We start from the raw sequence: 21,202 nt of genomic DNA, 5'->3' as shown, positions 1-21,202 counted from the left end.
CACCTTACTCCAAAGCATTTGCTGTTCTGAACAGTCCTTCCTCTTTGCATGTAAGCATTAGCAGTACTTTATTATCCCCAACCCGGGATTACACATGGATTGCAGATCTAACCCGTTAGTCGGGTTAACCTATTGTTTCATCCTTGCAGGGAGCCACACGTACAAACGGACAGATTGTGAGTTCTCTTACTTAGTTGCTTAACATTCGAATGTGTATATAATCGGATCGGCGTATCTACAGCCGCCAGACCGCCTGCCCGAGCATCCTTTCACTCAGCGCACGGAGCGTGATAACCCGTGCTTCAACAATAAAAAGTTCTTCTTAAGGACACAAATACAAGGTAATCCATATACCGTCTGCTAGAAGTTATTAACCAAGTTGATTGCCTTATTGTATATATAATGTTCTTAATGTACGCTTTTGTTATCCTTTTGTACCTGCAGACCAGTTTACGTATATCAAATTATTCATTGGAAGCACCGCTGCCTCACGTATGCCTGTATCGGAGACTGTCCATCTCTAACTACTCCCGTTACTAGGGATCTATCTTCAACCTTTATTTACTTTTCAGGTATATTCTTTGGACATGCTCTAGTTGCCTGTCTACTGCTCTTTAGTCTTTTACTTCTTTTACAGCATCTTTTGTCTTTATGTTTCCTGTTGTTACAGTAATCTATTGCTCTCCAAGTTGAAGTATTTTACCCGCGGAAGCGCATTACATTCCTGAAATCGCTATCTCCATTATTTTGCACTCACTTTGAATTTCGGAAGACACCGTTTCTATTGGTAAACAGAACCTCTTTATTCTTATCCATTACTAGCCCTACTGTGGGCTATACAGGTCTTTAGAACTAACACTAATACCTTAATCATCTCCAGTCAAGGGGTGGCCATGTCATTTGACTGTCAAATCGCGGTGTAGAGTGAATCCCCTTTGTAGATATAAATAATTTAACGGTACAAAATTCAACTGGAACCACTTTATCATGAATAATGATTGAATATGCCCCCTCGGTATAGGGCACACTAAATGGAAGTTCTTTTCTCTTTCTCTTTATACTATGTGACACACTAAAAAATGACACAGATTGTTTAATTGATCACACTGAAATATACAGCTCATGTACTACATCATATGTTAAGATATCTTTTACAATTATAAACAAATGTTCCTTCCTTTGTTTTTGCTTTAAGAATTCGATTTTGGCCTTTTGAATAAGAGGAAAATATCCTCGAAACGCATTGCCACTTGAATTGGATTCTACCACCTTTTCAAATTTACTGTGACCTGTTGATGCAAATTTTGTTTGCCTCTCTACTTGATATTGTTTTCTTGTCTTTTTGTGAATGAAAATTGACTATATATTTTATAAATCCTCATTCTGTTGGACAGATTTGAATTGTCTGGTTTACATTCTTTTCTGATATCAATATCTAAATTGAGTAGTGGACTTAGTCCACATATTTGAAAGTGTGCAGGGGACGGGAGGGTTCCTAGATTGAATCCTCTGCCTTTTTGTTTTCTAATGTTGGGGTTTTGTGCCATGGCCCCAGTTCCTCCCCCGCACCTAAAACTAACCTTAAACAGTTTGTAAAGAATATTCCTATCTCCATTTAATTTGAGGTGTGCACCCATATTCAACCCTTCTACAATTCCTTCCTTCTCATGCGATCCTGGAGCCCAGCGGTTCCATTCCGGTTTCCCTCGCATCCTGCAAATGTGTAGTGGCTTCCAGTATCCACCGGGCCCCACCCGATTTAGGTGTTTGGAAGCATCTTTTATTATGGGTGAGTCATATCACAACCTCTCGTTCAGGTGTTCCAGTTGCCGGCCCGCTGCGGCTGCCCGTATCATGTCCCAGGCAATCACCACTTCTCTCCAGCAATCCACGCCACCTCCACTGGGCACTGCGACGTGCCGTTCATGCTTCTAACAGCCAGCCAAGCCATCGGCTTCAATAAAGGTGCTCGTTACCGTTGCTCGTGGGTTACCGTGACCCAGCGTTGTTGTCAGGGGCACCTTTCTATCACTGCCTTTTCGTGCTTCTTCAATGCTGTCCGTTGCCGCTCCTGTTTGCTTCTGCACTGCAGTTCCGACGGCCGCCGATGATTATGGTGTTATTTGTGACACCGCGGTCTGCCGTGTCTTGTAGGGTCCTTTGTATTCAGGCCCTTTGTATATGTATCGGCTGACTCATTATGTCTTCGATTACACGAGCTTCAAGTGGCTCGCCAGTTTGTTCACCATCAATTATACATCAGAGGGCTCCTCACACAGCCCTGCCAAGCGTCCCATGCAGCCCGCTTCTGCCCAGCACAGTCCGTGCTATTTCTTTTCTCTTCTGCCCTCTTTGCTACTGTGTCAGGTATACTAATGGGAACTTACTTCCCAAGAGCGCGCGCTTTGCGCAGGTTTGCGCATGTAATAGATACAATGGCCCTCATTACGACCCTGGCGGTAAGGGGTTTACGCCAGCGTTAGCTGCGCCGACCCCTTACCGCCAACTACGAGTTCCCAAAGCGCCATGGTCACTTTTCCGCCCGCTTTTTGCGGGCGTAAAAATCCATGGCGCTATGGGACCTTGGTGTTAATTACGCCACCGTAATGTACGGTGGCGTAATTAACGCCTTCCCCACTCCCATTGAGCCCTATGGGGCCGAAATGGGAATGGGGAAGGGTAAATGGGTCAATGGGGACTTACCGCCCCGCCAACCTCGGAATGGGGCGGTAAGTCCGCCATCCGCCATGGCGTAAACGGACTTTACGCCATGGCGGAAAAGTCCGTCGATGGCGGAAAAAATCCGCCAGGGTCGTAATGAGGGCCAATGTCTCAGCCGCCTTTGTCTGTGGTGCCGGGGTGTGCCGTTCCGTTCCTCATGCATCGCTCTTTCCCAGCCGACGACCGCCATGCTGCATGTTATTATTACAGCGATTAGCGTACTGCCCAGAACGGGAGGGATCCACTCCTCGTTGCTTCCCAGCAGCGCTCCTCACCCACTGCAGGCACACTATTTCTTCTCAGCAGAGCATTCCCTTCTGGTTTCATCTGTGTCCTGCGGGCACTTTCCTTTGTCTAACGCCGATCGCCATCTTGTTATTTCCATCAACTAATTCTTCCAACCTTCTTGCCCGTAATTCTTGTTACACGTTACGGTTCGTTGTAGCTAAGCAAGTTTAGCGTTCCCTGCACCTTCCCACTGCAGGGACGTCAGTAATTCTCCATAGGCACGATCCTCATCACACGTATACAGCAGGATTTGTCAGGATTAGCAGGAGCTCTAGGAACACACGTACTATCCCATGGCTCTCAAGCCATGCCCCCAGTTGTTTATTTTTGCAAATTAAATGAATGTAGATATTTTCACACCGAAGCGTCACGCATTAGTGGTTCATATATCCTAGCATCTGTGCTTGTGAGGCTGTTATGTTGAGCTGGAAATAACATTGTTGTGTGAAATTATAAAAGACTGAAAAGCGTAAATCTGTTATGCACATTACATGTTGTGCCACAATCAGTCTAACATCATTGTTGGAGTCACCTGAGGGAGAGCAGTCTGATGAACTAACGGGTAACATTATTATATGTAAGGAACATGATGTTTCTGAAAATTACAATTGTTTAATGTAGAAATCTCCAAGACGACATCACATCAAAATGGGAGGGAAACTGGGTTTACAAGTTACCCCCATTAGACTGTATGTTGTATATTGTGTTGTACGATTTTTTTTTTACTGTTCGGAAACTTAATAAAAGCTATTAAAAAAGAAAATGACAAATGTACACTTTTGCACATTAATGCAATAGAGACACCACTGAAGGGACTGCAGCTAACATACATGTAAAACGCATATTTTCCTTTTGTAAGTAATTTCCATGTGGGAATATCATGTAGATTGTCTTTACATTTAGGTTTCTAGAACACTGTTTGAGATGCTCACATGTCTGTTGGGGAGAGAGAATGTGTTTACTTTCACTGAATAAGAAGTAGAGAGATTCAGATAGGCAGGGAGGTGTTGATTTAATTTTGTTTTTCCAAATGAAAGCTTTTCCTTAGCCCTCGTAGAGTTTTCAATCCATTGTGGGCGTAATCTCATGGTAAACCAAATGTATAGATGGTGATGTGTGTGTTAACAAAAGTCTATATTCAAGTAAATGTAGCAATGAAAAGTGATCCGACCAGTGCATTGATCATTCTTTGTTGTAGTCACCACTGACATTGGAATTTCATAGGTGCATAATTTGTTTACATGTGATTTCATTATTTCTATTTTGATAATAAATATACCTTACGTACAACTCTGCATGTTGATTATCCCAAAAGGGGAGGGAGGCTGTAGGGAATCAATATTGTTTAATAGGGAGTCCTAGGATCATAAAAAGAAATGTATTAATTAAATAAAATAATTGTGCATGCTTGATTTGGGTGGGTGGAAAATTCCCCTGAACTAGATGTCACCCGATTAAAACATTCTACAAACTAGAGGTCCAACTAAGATTAACGGGGTAATTCATGGATTATTTGCACCGAAAAAAAAAACGGGATTTGTGCGCCATTCTGCCCGCAAATCCCTGTTTAACAAATTACCCCCTTGATCTCCAGGATTAATTGTGTCATTGCAACAGAAACATTTTTATTTCAAGCTGTGCAAAGCTCACAAATGTGCATTGAAGTTTTGGTTGCATTTGAATCAAAGGGTATTGATACCACAGCCTCTTAAGGAGATACTAATGTGTGCCCAAAACTATATCGCTTTTGAAGAATTGATTAGGGTTTGAATTGGGAGTTGCATATGATTGAGTGACAGTGGTAAAATAGGAGTAAGAAAATCTTTCAGCTTTCGGTTTAGCGAGAATTGTGAAGGTAGATTGTTACATTTAAACAGAGAGATGTCTAACATAGAAATGCCTGGGGTGAAAGCCTGTGCGCTTTCTAAATTATATTTGACAGGGAATTGGGCAGCCACATATATTGAAATATGGAAGACAGAAACTTTGGAAAGGCCAATTAAATTAGTCCTTACAGGGGCTATCTATGAATTCAACAGCCAAAGAAAAACAATGTGAAAGTGATATGCCTCTCAGCAGATCTGTATTTCCACCTTCAATTGGCGGACGGCAGGTTAGCAGACAGGGATGTTCAGATTAAGCAGTACCACGAAGCGGCCCAGGAGAATTCTGAAAAGGTGTTGCGCGCCGAACAAGTGTGTAATGAAAAACTGGAAGACATTGAGAGGTTGCAAGAAACACTGAAAGAAAGTCAGTGATCTGCATTGCAACAGCAAAACATCATTGATCAAATGCAAGGTGAAATCAAGGTATATTGTGATGAGCTTCAGAACCAAGAAATACAGTTGTTTAATCTCCAGGACACTTATAATCAGTGTATGCACATAATAATTCCCTGTTATACAACATTGTGGCACTGATTACACATTGTGCAATTAAAGCAAGAAAATAACAGACCAATTCTCAAAATTAATTATAATTTTGGTGTCATAAAACAACAGAGAATTCCGCTCACACAATAGTGTGATGCTCTAATTCATGAGAAAATGCAACTTATTAAAAAATTAAATCAGTCAGATGAAAATGAGGGGTTGAGCTTAGTCTCTTCCCACGAACTAGCTAATGTGAAAGATGTCAATTTGCACCTACATGACCAATTGGAACAAATAGAAACTGACCCGAAGCAGGCAGCCCAACACAAAGAGTCCATTGAAAAGGAAATTCTGCACTTGCAAAAGAAAAATTCGGAATATTGTAACATAATTCAATGCCAGCGCAAGAATGAATTTTACCACAGCAAATGAAAACTAAAAGGGACTTGTTAACATAGCAATCGGGTCAGTATGTATGATGTGAGAGAACAATGAGTCCGTTATAAGCAGAAAAGGATTCCTAAAATGGAAATACAATGAAAAATAATCAGGAGGTCAGGGACCACAAAATGGCATTGCAGTCATACAGCAGACAACCACAAGAGAGAAGTTCTTTGGATCGGGGGAATCGGGGGATTATTGCCACCCATCAAAGGCCTCATTCCACCAACATAATACTTTCCATATGCATGCTGAGGGATGCAATGTGCTTGACTTTAGAACAAGGAGCTGTGTGGTGTCTAACATCTCCTCTCCCAAATATTTCTGATCAGGAAGTAGAGCATTGCTTACCAGACCCCATTCAGCATGTGAGTCGGGGGCAGGAGTGAAAATGAAAATACATCTGGACCCGAGGAAAAATATCAGGAAAGATTGAGAGAACTAAAATGCAGAAAATGATCCTGCAGAAAAATCATCTAGCCCACTTGGCTGAGATAGACAAAATCTTCAGCCCAGGAATTGCATTTTACAAGTCTCTTCCCACCGGGGAAGGGGAAGAGACAATGGTTATTTTCAACCCTCAGAAGACAAAACTCACTATTATCCAACCTCTAAAAAGGGATCCTGGCAAACAAACCCTGAGAAGCCCCAGAGAAAAGAACAAATGGAGTAGCCTGTGTCCTGTGCATCGAGAAGACATTGCCGGAATCAGTATAGTATGGAGGGCCCAGATGATAACAGGCGATGGGTTTCCAGCAGTCAATGACACAAGAAAGGTAGTTCCTAAAGGAATTTCATCAAAGACCCCATAAAACAAATAAAATCCATCAAAGGTTGTATGTTACTCACCAGCCCGGAAGAATGGAGTAATGAGAGAGCCGACGTTCTGTTACTCACCAGTCCGGAAGGATGTAGAGATGAGAGAGCCAACGTTTCTTGGGATCAGACCAGCGAGCCGAGGTTCTCCTAAACCAAGGCCTCCTCAACTTGAGGGAGCTCTTTTCTATGATACGCCCCTCTGCTGTGGCAGTGAAAAAAGACAGAGGAGTAAATCAAATAAAAGAGCGGGGAACAAATGCACCGCCAGAGACCGAGCTGTAAGGAAAGAAAAATAAACAGGTCAAACAATGAGCAATGGATGTCTACCTCCTTCTTACTATTCTACCCTGTTGGTTATTACCTTATTCCTACTGGATACTATAAGGTGGGGCTTGGAGGAGTTTGGATCTCCTAAACGGACAATTGATAACCAGTATTAATCCCTTACACTACGAAGAGGGGTTTGATTTATGCAAGCAGATGGAATGCAATCTTACCACTGGAGAAGAGAGAAAAGAACTGGAGGAAGTAAGTGCAGGTAACAACGACAGGAAAAAATAACAAACAAGGAAGTTAGTAATGTAAGTACCCGGGCGGCACGAGGGTCGCACTAGAGCCGGGTTGGTGCACTGTACTGCAGAGCGTCTCTCAGTGCACTTAATCCAGTCCAAAGTCTCTTTGTGGAGCCCAAAGGTGAGTTCAGTTGAAGGTGTGTACAAAAGGAAGAGTGCTTGACTCAGGAATGGTAAATGTTCAATGGAGATGATGGTACGTTGTATTGCGAGGAGCGCTGTATCAAGAGGTGCAGCAGAAATGAGGTGAGTAAATTCTGAAGTAGGATAACGAATCAGGAAGTCCTTGAAGGACTGGTTTGGTACAGAGAGGTCTAAGCGTGTACTTGGGAGAGCATGAGGAAATCGGAAGGCAGTCTGAAATTTGTAATGGCGAGGACCAGTAGAACCAGAACGGTATGCAAGGGAGTCCATAGAGCGGACCGGGATCAATACCAATGGGTTGTGAAGGCACCAGACACCAGGCAAGGCAGATCCATAGGCAGGCCGGGTTCGGTAACAGCGAGTCAAGCGGTACCATGCATCAGGCAGATAGAGAGTCCAATAAACAAGCAAGGGACTTTCTGGGAAGTAAGTATTCAAAAAGCAATTCAAGAGTAATGCTACAAACAGAAGCAGCTTTCAGTATGTTTCCTGGGGTGGAGTCTGTGAGAGCAAGTAGCGGCTGTGATCACATGACGCCCCGTCTGGGAGGAACCTTGGTAATGGCTTTCCGTGCACAGCTGAACGCCGTGGCTCGTTTCCATGGTAGTCGCCACCACTGCAAGAATGGGGCAGCCAGGCGACGACAGAAACTATAAGTATTTGGGAAAAGGCGTGACAAGGAGGGATGCAAATGGGAGCGGGAACCCAGAGGAGCCCAGATCGTAACATTGTATTACCCTTTATCACAAAAATGAGAAATATTCTGTGTGAGCACATGTAGAATTGTATGAATACATGATGTGCTCATTTGGAATGGTGAGCGATTTCAACAACATGCGGTTTGCAAAATGGACGTTCTCCAACTTCTTTGCTGACTGTTTGTCTGCCATCCAGGAGTGGTGTGCCGCCAATGATCTCTGCCTTAATGCCAGTAAGACAGAGATTCACCTCATCGGCACACCGGCACCCTCCTTTCCTGCCACTCTCTGGCTGGCTTCCCTTGGCCCTCTTCCTGCACCCACCTATGAGGCTAACAACCTTGGGATCATTTTTCGACTCCACACTATCCTTCTCTTCTCACATCTCTGATGTTTCTAAGAAGTCACACTACCAGCTGCACCTCCTCAGAGGTATTCTTTCTTTCCTCTCCTTCCCCCAGAAGCTTACTGTCTCTCGAGCTCTGGTTCTCTCTTGGCTTGACTACTGCAACAGCCTCTTTCTAAATCTGCCTTATTCTACTCTCCGCCCTCTGCAACTCATCCAGAACAGGACTGCGAGACTTGCCTTGGCCTCAAGCCCTGGGATTGTATCTCTCCAGCCCTGAAATGTCTTCATTGGCTCCCAGTGGCTGCAAGGGTTAAGTTCAAGACCCTATGCTTTTTTCCACAAGGCTTTCTGGGGCCTGGGTCCAAAATACCTTCAACTCTCCCTCGGTAAATACCTTCCCACTCGAGTTCTTGGCTCCTCCACCTCCAACTCCCTCAGGGTCAGTCGCTTCTCCAAGCAACGCGTTGTGGGTAGATCTCTTTCCTTGGCTGGGGCCTCACTCTGGAACAGCATCCCTGACACTCTGAATCTTGAGGAGAACCATCTCCGGTTCCTGAAGCACCTCAAAACCTTCCTCTTTGCTTCTGCTTCACTCTTCCTCTCCCCTGCTGATCTGTCTGTTTTGGCTCCGTGCTCCTGGCTACCCTCTGATTTCGTGCCCAGATCCCTACCCACCCAGACACACACCGGCACTGCCTCCTGGCAATTTGCGCTTGGGTCTGTATCTGTAACCCTACAGTCCCCTTACTTGCACTTATCAGACACCCCTTGTCTGTGCCTTAAACCTTGCACTTGCCACCTTGCCGACTGCACTACCATTTACTGTTGTTTTTATCCCTTGCTCAGCACTTTCCACCTCTCCCCTCTCCCTTGCACTTTCTCCCCGTCCCTCTCCCCTGCACTTGCGCGTTCTCAATGTCACTGGGCCTAGTAAGATCATTGTTTTGTCCTCCCTTGTTCCCCTCCCTGCCTTGTTGTGCTCTGAAACACGTGTGTATGAGCAAAATACAAATAAAATATCATATATCATATATATCATGTTCTGGAGGACCAAAACCGCCACACATGGTCTACTTTTAAGGCAGTCATTAGAAAACTTTTCTACACACCGAAACCCCAAAGAGGCCTGTGAAGCTATAAACAATATGGTGTGTGGTGAGGACCAATCTCGAAGCTACAAGGTTTAATGTTGTCCAGAAGCCTACAAAAAGTAAAAACAACCCACAAACTCTAAAACCATCTACAACACCTGTCACTGCAAAAGTGGCAGAGGTGAAGAGCACTACTCCCTTAGATCTAGACTCAGGAGTTTGAAGATTTCTCCTCTGATTACAAAACAGAATGACTGACAGAGTAGGGTCCTGTATTCAGCCCCAGTCGAGTGGAGCTCAACCCATGTTCCAAAATAAACACAAGTGCATACATAAGTCCACGTTACATGGGTTCTTGACCCAGCGTGAGTTACAGATACACTCCCTTGCAACAGGAGCGGGGAATCAAAATCAAGGAGCAGTTCCCCTGGGAAATACTGATCAGAATTCTGTGTGGGAAAGAAACCTGACACCTGTTCCAAATCAAAATTTCCAAATTACATACTCTCGTAATCCAAATGTTCAAAACAACTTCCCTCCATCTCTTCACAGATTCCAAGGTGCCAGAGGGGAGTGGAGACCCAGAAAAGAGGGTTAAAGTAGTAGTTTTCAACAATATCTGAGGTGACTTGCTAGGAGGGATAGTTACCCTCCATATAACAAAGTCCAAGTTGAAAAAGAAAAAGGGATATGGAGGAAAAGATATGCCAAGCAGTGGAGGAAGTTTCCTTTCTAACCCTTAAAAGACTCCTGAATTGAATTACTAAATGCAAGAAATTAGTAGTAAAAACACTTTCCACTGGGAACTAGAACCAAAAGAACAGAGAAAAATTTTGAAATTTCAAGAAACTAAAAATAAAATAGTCACCATTGAAAGAGAAGAGAACACAGAAAATGAAAGTCTTCTTTTTCAGTGACGGTGTGACACCTCCTAAAGAAAAGTGGATAAAAATAGAAGACCATGAATTTAATAATATAAAAATAGCGACAGAGAAGTTGGAAGAAACCTCTAGACATGAAATCCAATCTGATTAAAGAGAAACTATAAACCAAGCAAGTCCACAAACAGTAAAGATACCCTCGCTCCTAAAGGATTCTGAAGAGTGTCCTCTAAATGAGAAGCCAGCAATGAGTCTGTGGAAAGGGTGCTAGATCTACCCTATATTTAATTTCCAATTGCATATTTATTCAGAGAGGTTCCCAAGCCAACTCAAGTGAACTTGATCTCAAAGATGTAGGTGCATACATGGTGGAAACACAAGGTCAACCTCAATTAACAAATAACATCAAGAAAATTCATGCTGAGCTGTGCAATAACTCACACATTATTTGTAAACTAGTGTCTAAAGAAGGTTAATTCTAAGCTCCTCTTCAGATACAAGATGTGATTAATCAAGCTTTTGACCAACTCAATATAGGCAATATAGTCATAAAATCACTCTTAAACTTCTAGGAGAACTCCAAAACAGTGACATTAAGGATATTTCCGTCAATGGGATTGTTGATATGGTGATCAAAATTGCGCGACACTGCCTGAAACATCCAGTGATTTTCGTGGCTCCAGAGGGCAAACCCTGTTTTACTGGGGGACGAGTTCCTTCGGAGGCTGTCCCCTCTAATTGATTGCATGAACAAGGTTCTCTGCACTCAAACAAAGCGTCCAATCAATTTGAAGAGGTGTGACAAACATGTCAGCCTAAATGGTACTTGTCACATGATTGAATGATCCCTCAATCAAATTAAATTGACTTTTTCAAATAATGAACTTCCCAAAACCAGCATTATCTCAGTAGAAAAAAACAGTGGTGAGGGGATATTAGCCAAACTCCTAAACATGAATCTTCCTCCCACCAACAAATGGTCTTGCAATTTGGAAGGGGATACCTTTAGGTTCTTCACTCAGGAGGACCCCAAAGAAATCCATAGTTATCCTGAAAAGAGTTTAGAAAAACATATTAATAATTTGACCGTCATTTAGAGAAAGGGAAACAGACATTCAGATAAATGGAGGGAAAGATCCCATGCAAAAAGTTTCATAAGTGAAGCATTTTTTCAGTGATCCAAAAAGATCAGACCATTCCCTCTTTTAAGTTGACAAATAAATGGGAAACTGGTGAAATTTTGAAAATTCATTGAAATGCAGAGATCGGTTGACCTTTGGTCCACTTATTAAAGGCCAGAGTAAAGTGGGAGTGAAGTGCCGAGGCAGTAAAGCAATTGAAGAGAAGCCTGTCACAGGCTCCTTGTTTGGCTTACCCAATCAAGAAAGAGACTGGTTTCTCAGAAACCTGCTTGACGCAGTCTTATACAAAAACATGACAAAGTTAACAAGGCAATCTCCTATGCCAGCAAAACATTATCCAGTGTAGAAGAAAAATGCAATGATTGTGAGAAAGCCCTGCTAACAACAGTGTGGGCATTGAAAAAATGCCACCTGTTTATTGAGGGGGAGCACAGCATAGTAGAGACCTCCCGCAAACCATTGCAATATCTACAAAGTGATAGGACACAGGCTGGAAATGTTTCTAATTCAAAATTACTTCTTGGATTCTGTCATTGCAGGGTGTTTCTGTGGAGTTAACATGTGGCAAAACATTTGAAGAGCCATCTAGCTCAAGAATTGGCTGACTTACATGATTGTGCTGACGAACAGTGTCTCGAGGACGGAAGTCTAATAACCCCCGATAATATGGAGGCATATCTGGCATCCACGCAGAAGGTATATGAAGAAAACACTTGTTAGGGGATGCCCACAGTTTATTTGAAAAGGGTGTTGGGACCATATAACTAAAGCCAGGCAGAAAGAATTGGTTGCTGACATTGGGCAAATTATGTTCCAGAACCCTCTGCTGGTTACAAAATAGGTCCCTGAAGATGTCAGATGGCAGAGCTGATGGCAATCTATCAAGCTGTCTTCACTGCCAGACACAACCAACTCACAAAACTGGTTGATTATGTACAAAAGGGGGTTGTGGAACACCTGATAAATTGGAAAAACAGAGGCATGCTTTGTACATATAATAAACTGTTCAAACATGGCAGATTGATCCAGACTATTCATGATCTGGTGATGTTTAATGAAATGTCCATCTAATGGAAATAGATCAAAGGTAATTCCAAGATAGAGGGTGCTGATAAAACTGGAAATGATTTGGCTGAACACTTGGCCAAAACAGGAGCTCTACAGGGGATTGCATACATATGGAACATCTCCTGGGAGAAATCCAAGTTGTGGCAGTGACCAGATCACAAACCCGCACTGACAGTGAACTTTCAGCTGCTCAGTGGAGTAGAGGCTCCCGATCCAGACTTGATCACTGCTCAAAAGGAGGATCCCATAATTGGGAAATTCAATCATTATTTAGAAGACCCAATCAGTTTTCCTCTTACTGAATCAGATTATCAAGGAAATGAAATATTTCAGAAAATGTTCAAGATTCACGATGAACTGTTGGTGAGGAAACCCCAATCTGGGTATGATCAGTGGGTAGTGCCTACCTTATTCTGAAGTCTGATGTTAAACCATGCCCGTGATGTGGCTACTGTCGGTCATAAGGGATTTCAAAAGACTAGAGATACTGCTAGATGTCGCTTACTGGCCTCACATGGGCCAGGATCTCAATACATATTCAAAGGGATGTCTCCTGTGCTCAGTTTCAACCTAGTTCTCCCACTCACAGAGCTCCTCTATAGAGAGAGGAATGATGTAACCATGGTCACATTTGCAAGAAGACAATTCAACTAGTAGTTCATTCTTCTGGAGAAAATAAATCTATGTTGATGGTGGCATGTCTCTTTACAAAGTGGATGAGTGCCTTCTTGCCACAAATTGTAACGCAGAGACAGCTGCCATTTTGATGATAAACCACATTTTTTCCCGCTTCTGTCTTCCTCAAAGGATTGAGCCTGACAGAGGTAGTAATTTTACCAGTGAAGTAATGACTTAGATGGGGGAATTCTGTCACCCTCAACCAGCTTTAAGAATGTATGAGGAACCATTCAAAGTAAGGATTGAATAACTGGTAAGTAAAAAAAATATAGTGCAAGAGAATTACTGGATGAAAATAAAATATTAGTATAAACAATTAAGGATGAATCAACGATTTCATGATATGATGTTAAAAGTTTCTTAACTCTGTGTCTCTATGTGTTATTAAACCAGCCGTTCTACCCTTCTATACAGTTTAATAACTAGAAAATTCTTTCCAGGATCTGAGGAATAGGAAAGGATCCTTGAGAAGAAAAATCGGTGAGGGGAGAAGAACCAGAAAAGACAACCTCCATTGTCTCCCTAAAAAAGAAGAGATGGTGGAAGAAAGATTCATCAAAAGTCGACCAGAAACAACCCAGAAGGAAAGAAAAATTCCATTGTCCTCGCCCTTTCACTGCCACGAGGAAAATGATTAAAGGGAATTTTTAGGGAAATCTATACTGAAGATCAAGATGAAAAGGGAAACACTGAATTTAAAAATAAATGTGAACTGCATCAAAGAAATGTGGGATATTATCAGCCCATCTACAACAAGAGTACATTTCCAAAGTAGTTGACAGGGCCCAAACTAAATCTTACCAATTACCAGAAAGTATCCAAAAACCTTTAATTAAAGGAGAACAGTCAAATCTGAGATGAAAAGGAGAGCATGCTATAGAAAAGTTAGATAAAAGTAATTAGGGCCTGCACTATGTCTGCTTTCCCTTACAAGATTAAAAATCAGCAATGCCTAAAGAAACATACAGAGACATGAATTATAAGTCTTTGACAGGAGTCTGATTGAAAAGGTGTTATAATATTGCCTTGTTTAAAGTGACAATTGCTGTATGAGGAAGTAGAAAGCATATGACTTTAAATGCTACTTTGGTGAATAAAGCCAGCAACATAGCCTAAACAGAAAAATTAAATTCCTTCCCCCAGCAGACACATCAGGGTGGTGGCTTGTACCAAGGAAATGAAACTCAGGGCGTTTGAAGATGGGCTATAAAACGGTGACACTACCTGGATCAAAGGACCAAACGTTTTTCTTTTGTTCTCAGAAGCCAGGTTTTGCAGAGGAAAACACATCCCTTAAACAATGAATACATCATGGGCAGTACATTCTAAGTAATCAGATCTTTCCATCAGCCAAACCCTTCCAGGAGGATATAATTCACACCTTCGGGGACCTAGAGTCTGGCTCAAGTGACAGAAAGTGTCTGTAGTCAATCAAGGGGCAGGGACCTATGTGGACAAATGGCCAAGGGCAGTCTAATTTCAAAGAGCCTTCTGACTAAGAGTCCCATGGCAACCACTTTCTCAGGTGTCATAAATTGCCCAGCTGTGAGCTTCAACAGGGTTTAACACCATGGGCCTCATTACGACTTCGGCGGTAGCCCTGGCGCTATTGGCAGCATGGCTGCCGCCGAAATGGCGTCCGCGTCCGGGTTCCCAGAATGGGGAATTACCGGGCCATTCCGAGTTTGGAGAGCCCGGTAATTCCTCCCTCCAGGAACCCGGGCCCGGACCTTCCCCATTCCCATTTCAGCCCCCACAGGGCTGAATGGGAATGGGAGAGGGAGCAAATTACGAGTGGCCCGTTGTTTGCTCCCTCTTCCCCTCAAGGGACCCGGTAAGGACGCCTGGTTTTACCAGGCGTCCTTACCGGGTCCCACGAGGAGACCTCGTAATGTAGCGGAACAGGTTTAACGGGTCCGCCTCCTTTTGCGGAGCCCGTTAACCCGTTTTGCCAGGGTCGTAATGAGGCCCCATATGTCCGTTATCAGCCAGGGATTGCGATTCCATTTCATATTGTGATTCATCCCATTATATGTAAAGTAAAAAATGCACTATGTAAATTTTACATATGGAATCACATTTCTGTTTATAACTTTTAAGGGCAACGTGGCAGTAGTTTACTTTTTAAAAAATTGTTCAGGGTGAAAAGCTAAATGTAAAATGATTTATTTGCTTAATTATGCATATTAGACTAATGTATATATATATTTGCACAGAAACGTTGTTCAGGGAATTCGATTGTTGTGTAAAAATATAAGAGAATAAAAAAAAACCATAAAACTGTTACACACATATCACATGTAGTGCTGAAATCAGACTAACATCTTTTGATTCACCAGAATGAGAGCAAACCGATAAACCTATTTGTAACACGATCAAATGTGAGGAACATGATGTTTCTGAAAATTACAATTGTTTAGTGTTGAAATCCCAAGGAGGACATCACATCAAATGGGAGGGAAACCTGTGTTAGAAGTTACTCCCATCGGACTGCCCTCTTCATTAATATGCCCAATGAGTATCAAGAGGATGGTTTTGCTTGATGTTACCTTTGGAAAATTGTCCACTTTTGGAAAATTGTTCAATCACATGCACTGACCAATTAGATTAAAGAACCAATACACACCTCTAAAGAGAGGGGTTTCTAATTTATAAAAGTCCAAACCCACAGATTTGGGTGATGCTCTCACTCGCTTTCTGACTGACTGACTGACTGACTGGCTGATGGGAAGAAGGAAAGAAAGGAGAATTGACAACATCAGAATGGAGAATATAATAGATTGTTTTCCTTTGGACTCATTTTGGATTACTAGCAGTATACTTTGAGAAACCAGGCTGTGAGGGAAGTTGACCCCATCTTGCTGACTGATGCCCACCTATCACCAGAGGGGGAGAATAGAACCAGTCTTTAAGAGAGCGCCCGCCTGTGAGACAGCCATAAAGAAATTCCTATTAATTATAAAATGAAGGTGAAATAATTCTGAAGAGAGCTATACTCTAAAGGGGAATGGATTAAGTCCCAATCTTTTTTATTTTGTGAAAGTAGTGATTGGGGGGGGGTATATAAATTGACCGTACATCCTGCGACTGTAGGAAATATTTCAGAAGCAAATGTGCTTCTGGAATTATATATTTGATCAAATTGATCCAAATGATGCTTATTTTGGGAGATCCCTTGACACATTCTCTCAGTAAAGTGCAAGCACAGAAGAATTATTTAGGGAGCCAAAATGATATATCACTGTGTACTGGGGTATGCCAGAAGCAGGAGATGGACCAAGGGTGGCATTTCAAAGACAGGCCTATCACTCCCTATATCTAGAGGGCTTGCCCTACCTGAATGAGTGAGAACTCTGGTGCTCATCATCAGGGAGGTTGTCAAACTAAAAGTGTCTGTCCTATGTGCAAACTCTCCTACTCTGGCCCTACCACTAATGAAAATGTATTAACTTAAATAGCACCAGGAGAATGACTCCCTTCTTTTTTTTTTTTTTTTTTCCTTTATTGCTTTAACCTATTGGTTTTAACAAAAGATGCTTCGCTATGCTTGGAGTTTTGCTTTAAGTTTTGTACTTGTACTTAGGACACCACTCTCGATGTGTCATGCTAGTCCACACCGGGCTTTGCTCTGGCTGTGGTTTCTCTTGTACTACTATCAGAGGGCGCTGTCGTCGGAGGGTTGATTTTCTTTAACACTCCCTCCAAGAATTTGGCTGTCGACCTAGCCCATCTTGGAGAATCTCCTGCGATCAGACGGAACCACAAGGTCTCTTCATCCATTATTGTCAGATCTGAAGTGAGTGGTGCTAAGTACGTTTTTCTTTCTCCTGCTAAAGCTGGACAAAACAAGAGCAGGTGTCGGATTGTTTCTATTTTGGCATGATCAGCGCAGAGCCGGCAATGCGCATTGGTTCCTGGACTTCTGATAGCCATAATTTCATTTGTATTCAATAAGTTCAGCCTGGCTCTCATGAAAATTTTTCTCAGGTTCTTCTCTGGAAATTTCTCGCAATAGTTCAGAGGGACTTTTAGACGATTTGTAGTAGGTGGCAGATGTTTTAATGATTTATAGCAAAGAATTTTTTCCGTAGTGCGTATCCAGTCTTGATTTTCCAGTTTTTTCTTTACTTTTCCCGGGTTGCTCAGGAGCGTTTTTGTTGAACAGGCCACTTCTTCTAGGCTTTCAAGAATCTTTCTTTCCCAATCACATAAGGGTTTACAAGACTTTTTTACAATTTCCGCTTCCATAATGCGAAATATCGGCAACGAGCTGGGTAACAGAATTTTTCTGTACAGTAGGACGGCACCTTGTAATATCACTGAGGCTAGAGAAGGTAAGCCCAGGTCTCTCCGTATGGCAGCTATGGGGGCGGAATTTGGTAAGGATAACACTGATCTCCATATGTGACCTTCCAACTTCGCCCAAATTTCAGGTGGTAGGTGTAAATTTGACGCCATGCCGTAAGTTAAAGCTGGGACTACTTTGGATTTGTAGTACTGCACTGCCGGTATCCAGGAGAATTTTCCGAATTTCTTGTCTACAGCACGGGTTTGAGCTGTGAGTCTTCGAGTTTTTTCCCATAGTGTGTGCTGCAAGGCAGTGTCTTTAGTGGAGTTGTCTAACTGCACACCCAGATATTTAAATTCTTTTACTGCCTCAATTTTTGACTTCTCCAAAAACCAGGAGTGAGATTGCTGAACTCCTCTTGTATGTTTGCAGAATGACATAATTTTGGTTTTTGTAGTGTTTATCTTTAGATTATTGCTCTCCATGTATACTGACAGATTAGCTAACTGTCTTTGGAGGCCTATGGCAGTCTGGTCCAACAGAATTAGATCGTCCGCGTACCATAGCCTTGAAATTTTGACTTCTCCCAACTTAGGTGGGAAGGCTCGCACGAGCTCCTCGGTGGTTTGGAAATCGCCAATGAAGGCTATGAATAGAGCTGGAGCCAACGGGCAGCCTTGCTTCACTCCTCTCTTGGTTTCAATCTTGTCTGAGAGTGTTCCTTGTTGGCATAATCGAATTCTTAGAGAAGTCTTCGTGTGGAGGGACATGATAGGATCCAAGATCTCTTTTGGACATTCCCAGTTTGTTAATTTCGACCAAAGTTTTTGACGATCCACCATGTCAAATGCCTGAGATAGGTCGATCATGGCCATATGGACATTGGGGGCGCCTTCCTTCACCTTTGCTTTGATTGTATTAAGGATCAGAAGATTGATTCCTGTTCCCGCTCCTTTTTGGAAGCCTGTCTGAAAAGTGTCAGTAGCCGGCGAGTTCTTAGCCCATTTCTTAAAGAGGGTGAGTATCAGTGACGCAAAGATTTTTCCAATAATGTCTAATAGGACTATGGGCCTGTAATTGGATGGTATGTTTCTTGGTCCCTTTTTGTAGATGGGAACAAGTACAGCCTCTGTCCAGTTAGTCGGTATCTGTTTTTGATGTACACACTGTTCGAACAGTTCTTTAATCACCCTCGCCCATGCTTCAGGGTGTTGTTTCAGATTTATGTTAGATAGACCGTCTGGGCCGGGGGCCCTGGATTGTTTCAAGCTTCTGATTGCCTTTAGAATCTCGTCTAGACTGGTGATATCCGCCCAGCCCCCGTTTTCCTCCTTTGGGGGTTGGTTTTGCATAGAGCAGAGGGTGCCAGAGGTCGGAAGTGCGTATAATTTCGCGAAATGGGTGATCCACTGCTGTTCTGTGACGTCACACAAGATCTGATTTGGTTTCTGTCCATTAACGGTTTTGAGTAGTGACCAGAAGTCACGATTGTTCTTGGACACACAGACTTTCATCATTGCTTCTGCATCGTTCTGATAGAGATTTTGTCGTTCTTGCTTAAGCCATGCTTTGTACTTTACTTTCCCTTCTTGATGTTTTGCCCAGGCTTCTTTGGTGTTGCTTTTTTTTGCCGCTCTTTTCAATTTTGTAAGGTCTTTACGTTTTTCGACCAATGTTGCATTAAACGTGTGTTTGTGTATGGGTTGAGTTCCATTCTTTCCCCCAAAGCTTACTTTGTGGGGTATCAGTAAAGAGACATATTCAGGTTGAGACGCTTCCCTAGCGCTGTTTATCTCCATGTGGTTTTTGCGAAGCTTGTTCTCCAATATGTTTATGTTGCCGGAGGTCAGCCGAATTCGATTTTGTTGCGTGTTGACACCAATTACAAAGGGATAAAATGATCGCTCTTTGGTTTCCCCCCTCCACGACAGAAATAGAAGGTTGTGGTCACTTTCTCTGGTTCTTTCCACTTGGAATTCCACAAAGTATGGAATCAAACCTTCTGTAACAAAGATGTAGTCGAGATTTGCCGCTGCCGGCGCTCTCTCCCAGGTTGGTATCTGCACTTCGAGTTCTTGGAGAGAGGCGACGTTGTGAAATTGTCTCGATTTCATCAAGTCCATCCATGCTTGACCTCTTTTGTCCCTTTTCCTCAATGCTACTGCCATCGTGTTGCCTATCGATTGGGTTCCACATTTTGCATTGAGATCCCCACAAAGGATTATGTTGGGGGTATCGAAGTTTACTCTAATTTCGTCTATTGTTGTTGCAACTTGCTCACAGAATGTTTTCGTAGCTGTTTTCTCGGGATTCCAATAAAGGTTTATTATGACCAGATCAGGGCTCATCTGGACATTTTTCCCTTGAGCCTGGGGATTCCACTTTGTTAGGGTTGCCAGCATACCATATTTTTCACAGATTTTGATCTTAGGTGAGATTCCTGAGCCTAACCGGATTGCTGTTAACAACCCTCCAGAGGGTCTTCCTGATGCGGGTCTCTGAGCTGGCGAAACTTCGATACTGTAGCCCTCGAGAGTAGGTTTCTCTGTTAGCCATGTTTCTTGCAGGCAAATTAGGTCGAAGCGGTTCAATTTTACATCGCTGGGCTTAGTTAGGTGGCTGAATCCTCTTGTATTCCACGACGCCATCTGAAGTGAGGTCTTTTCCTTAAATTGGTCTGGGATCATTACCTGGATCTTGTTATTGACGGCGTCATGGATTGATTGCTAGGCCTTCTTCTTACGGCCAAACGTGTCTGCAATCCATTTCCAAGGTTTGGTTGACGTGGAAGGGGATTGAGCTGGTTTGATCTCTGTCGCCTGGTCCCTCTTTATATAGGCGTTACGCGAGCTTTCCACTCGTCGCCTTGGCGTAGTAAGTGGTATGTGATGATTTCTGTCCCGTTTCCGGGGGTAGTCTTCCCCATTCCCGCTTTCTTCTCTGACTTGGCCAGCGTCCAACTCCTCCTTTCTATTAGCAAATTTCGAGGGGGCGTATCTTTGAGAGCCTGTCGTATCTTCATTTTCCTTTAGTTTTTCTAATTTTAGGCCTAAACACTGTAGCTCTTTTGCTATTTCAAGGGGCCATTCATGCAGGGCTTTCGACCTTATGTGTAGATATGCTTTAGCTTTATGGTCTTTGTGGTAGGGTTCCACCAGAACCAGGTCCCTTGTGGATAGATGCCGCAATTTGTCAATTTTTGCTGTGATTTTTAAGACTGTCCTTCTATTTAGGACCATGTATCTATCTTTAGATGAAGATTGCTCTAATTTAAATAGCGATGTCCCTTCGAGTTTTAGGAGTTTTTTTTCGGCCGGTTTTGATCGACCGTGGTCTTTTTTATAGGAATTAATCCTATATTTTCTATGCTCGCGATTAGGGATCCGTTCATCGCGACGGTCTGTCTCTTTTTTAGGGACTGGCTTCTCTTCCATTTTCTTTAAGGTTTGGATAACCTCCAAGCCAGTGGTGGGGGTGCTCGAGCGAGATCTACCCTGGTCGCTTGGAGCCTCCACATGTGTAACCCTCCTTGCTCCAGATCGCGTCCTAACGCAAGCCGGCGGGGTAGTTATTCTTGGTTGCTGCGGGCTTGAGATTTCCTCTTCAGCGCAGGCCGAGTCGTCAGAAGAGTTAGATGAATCGAGGGCGTG

This window comes from Ambystoma mexicanum, chromosome 2p (genome assembly GCF_040938575.1).
Source record: "Ambystoma mexicanum isolate Mex_15411 chromosome 2p, UKY_AmexF1_1, whole genome shotgun sequence".
NCBI lineage: Eukaryota > Metazoa > Chordata > Amphibia > Caudata > Ambystomatidae > Ambystoma > Ambystoma mexicanum.
This window is presented reverse-complemented; position numbering follows the sequence as displayed.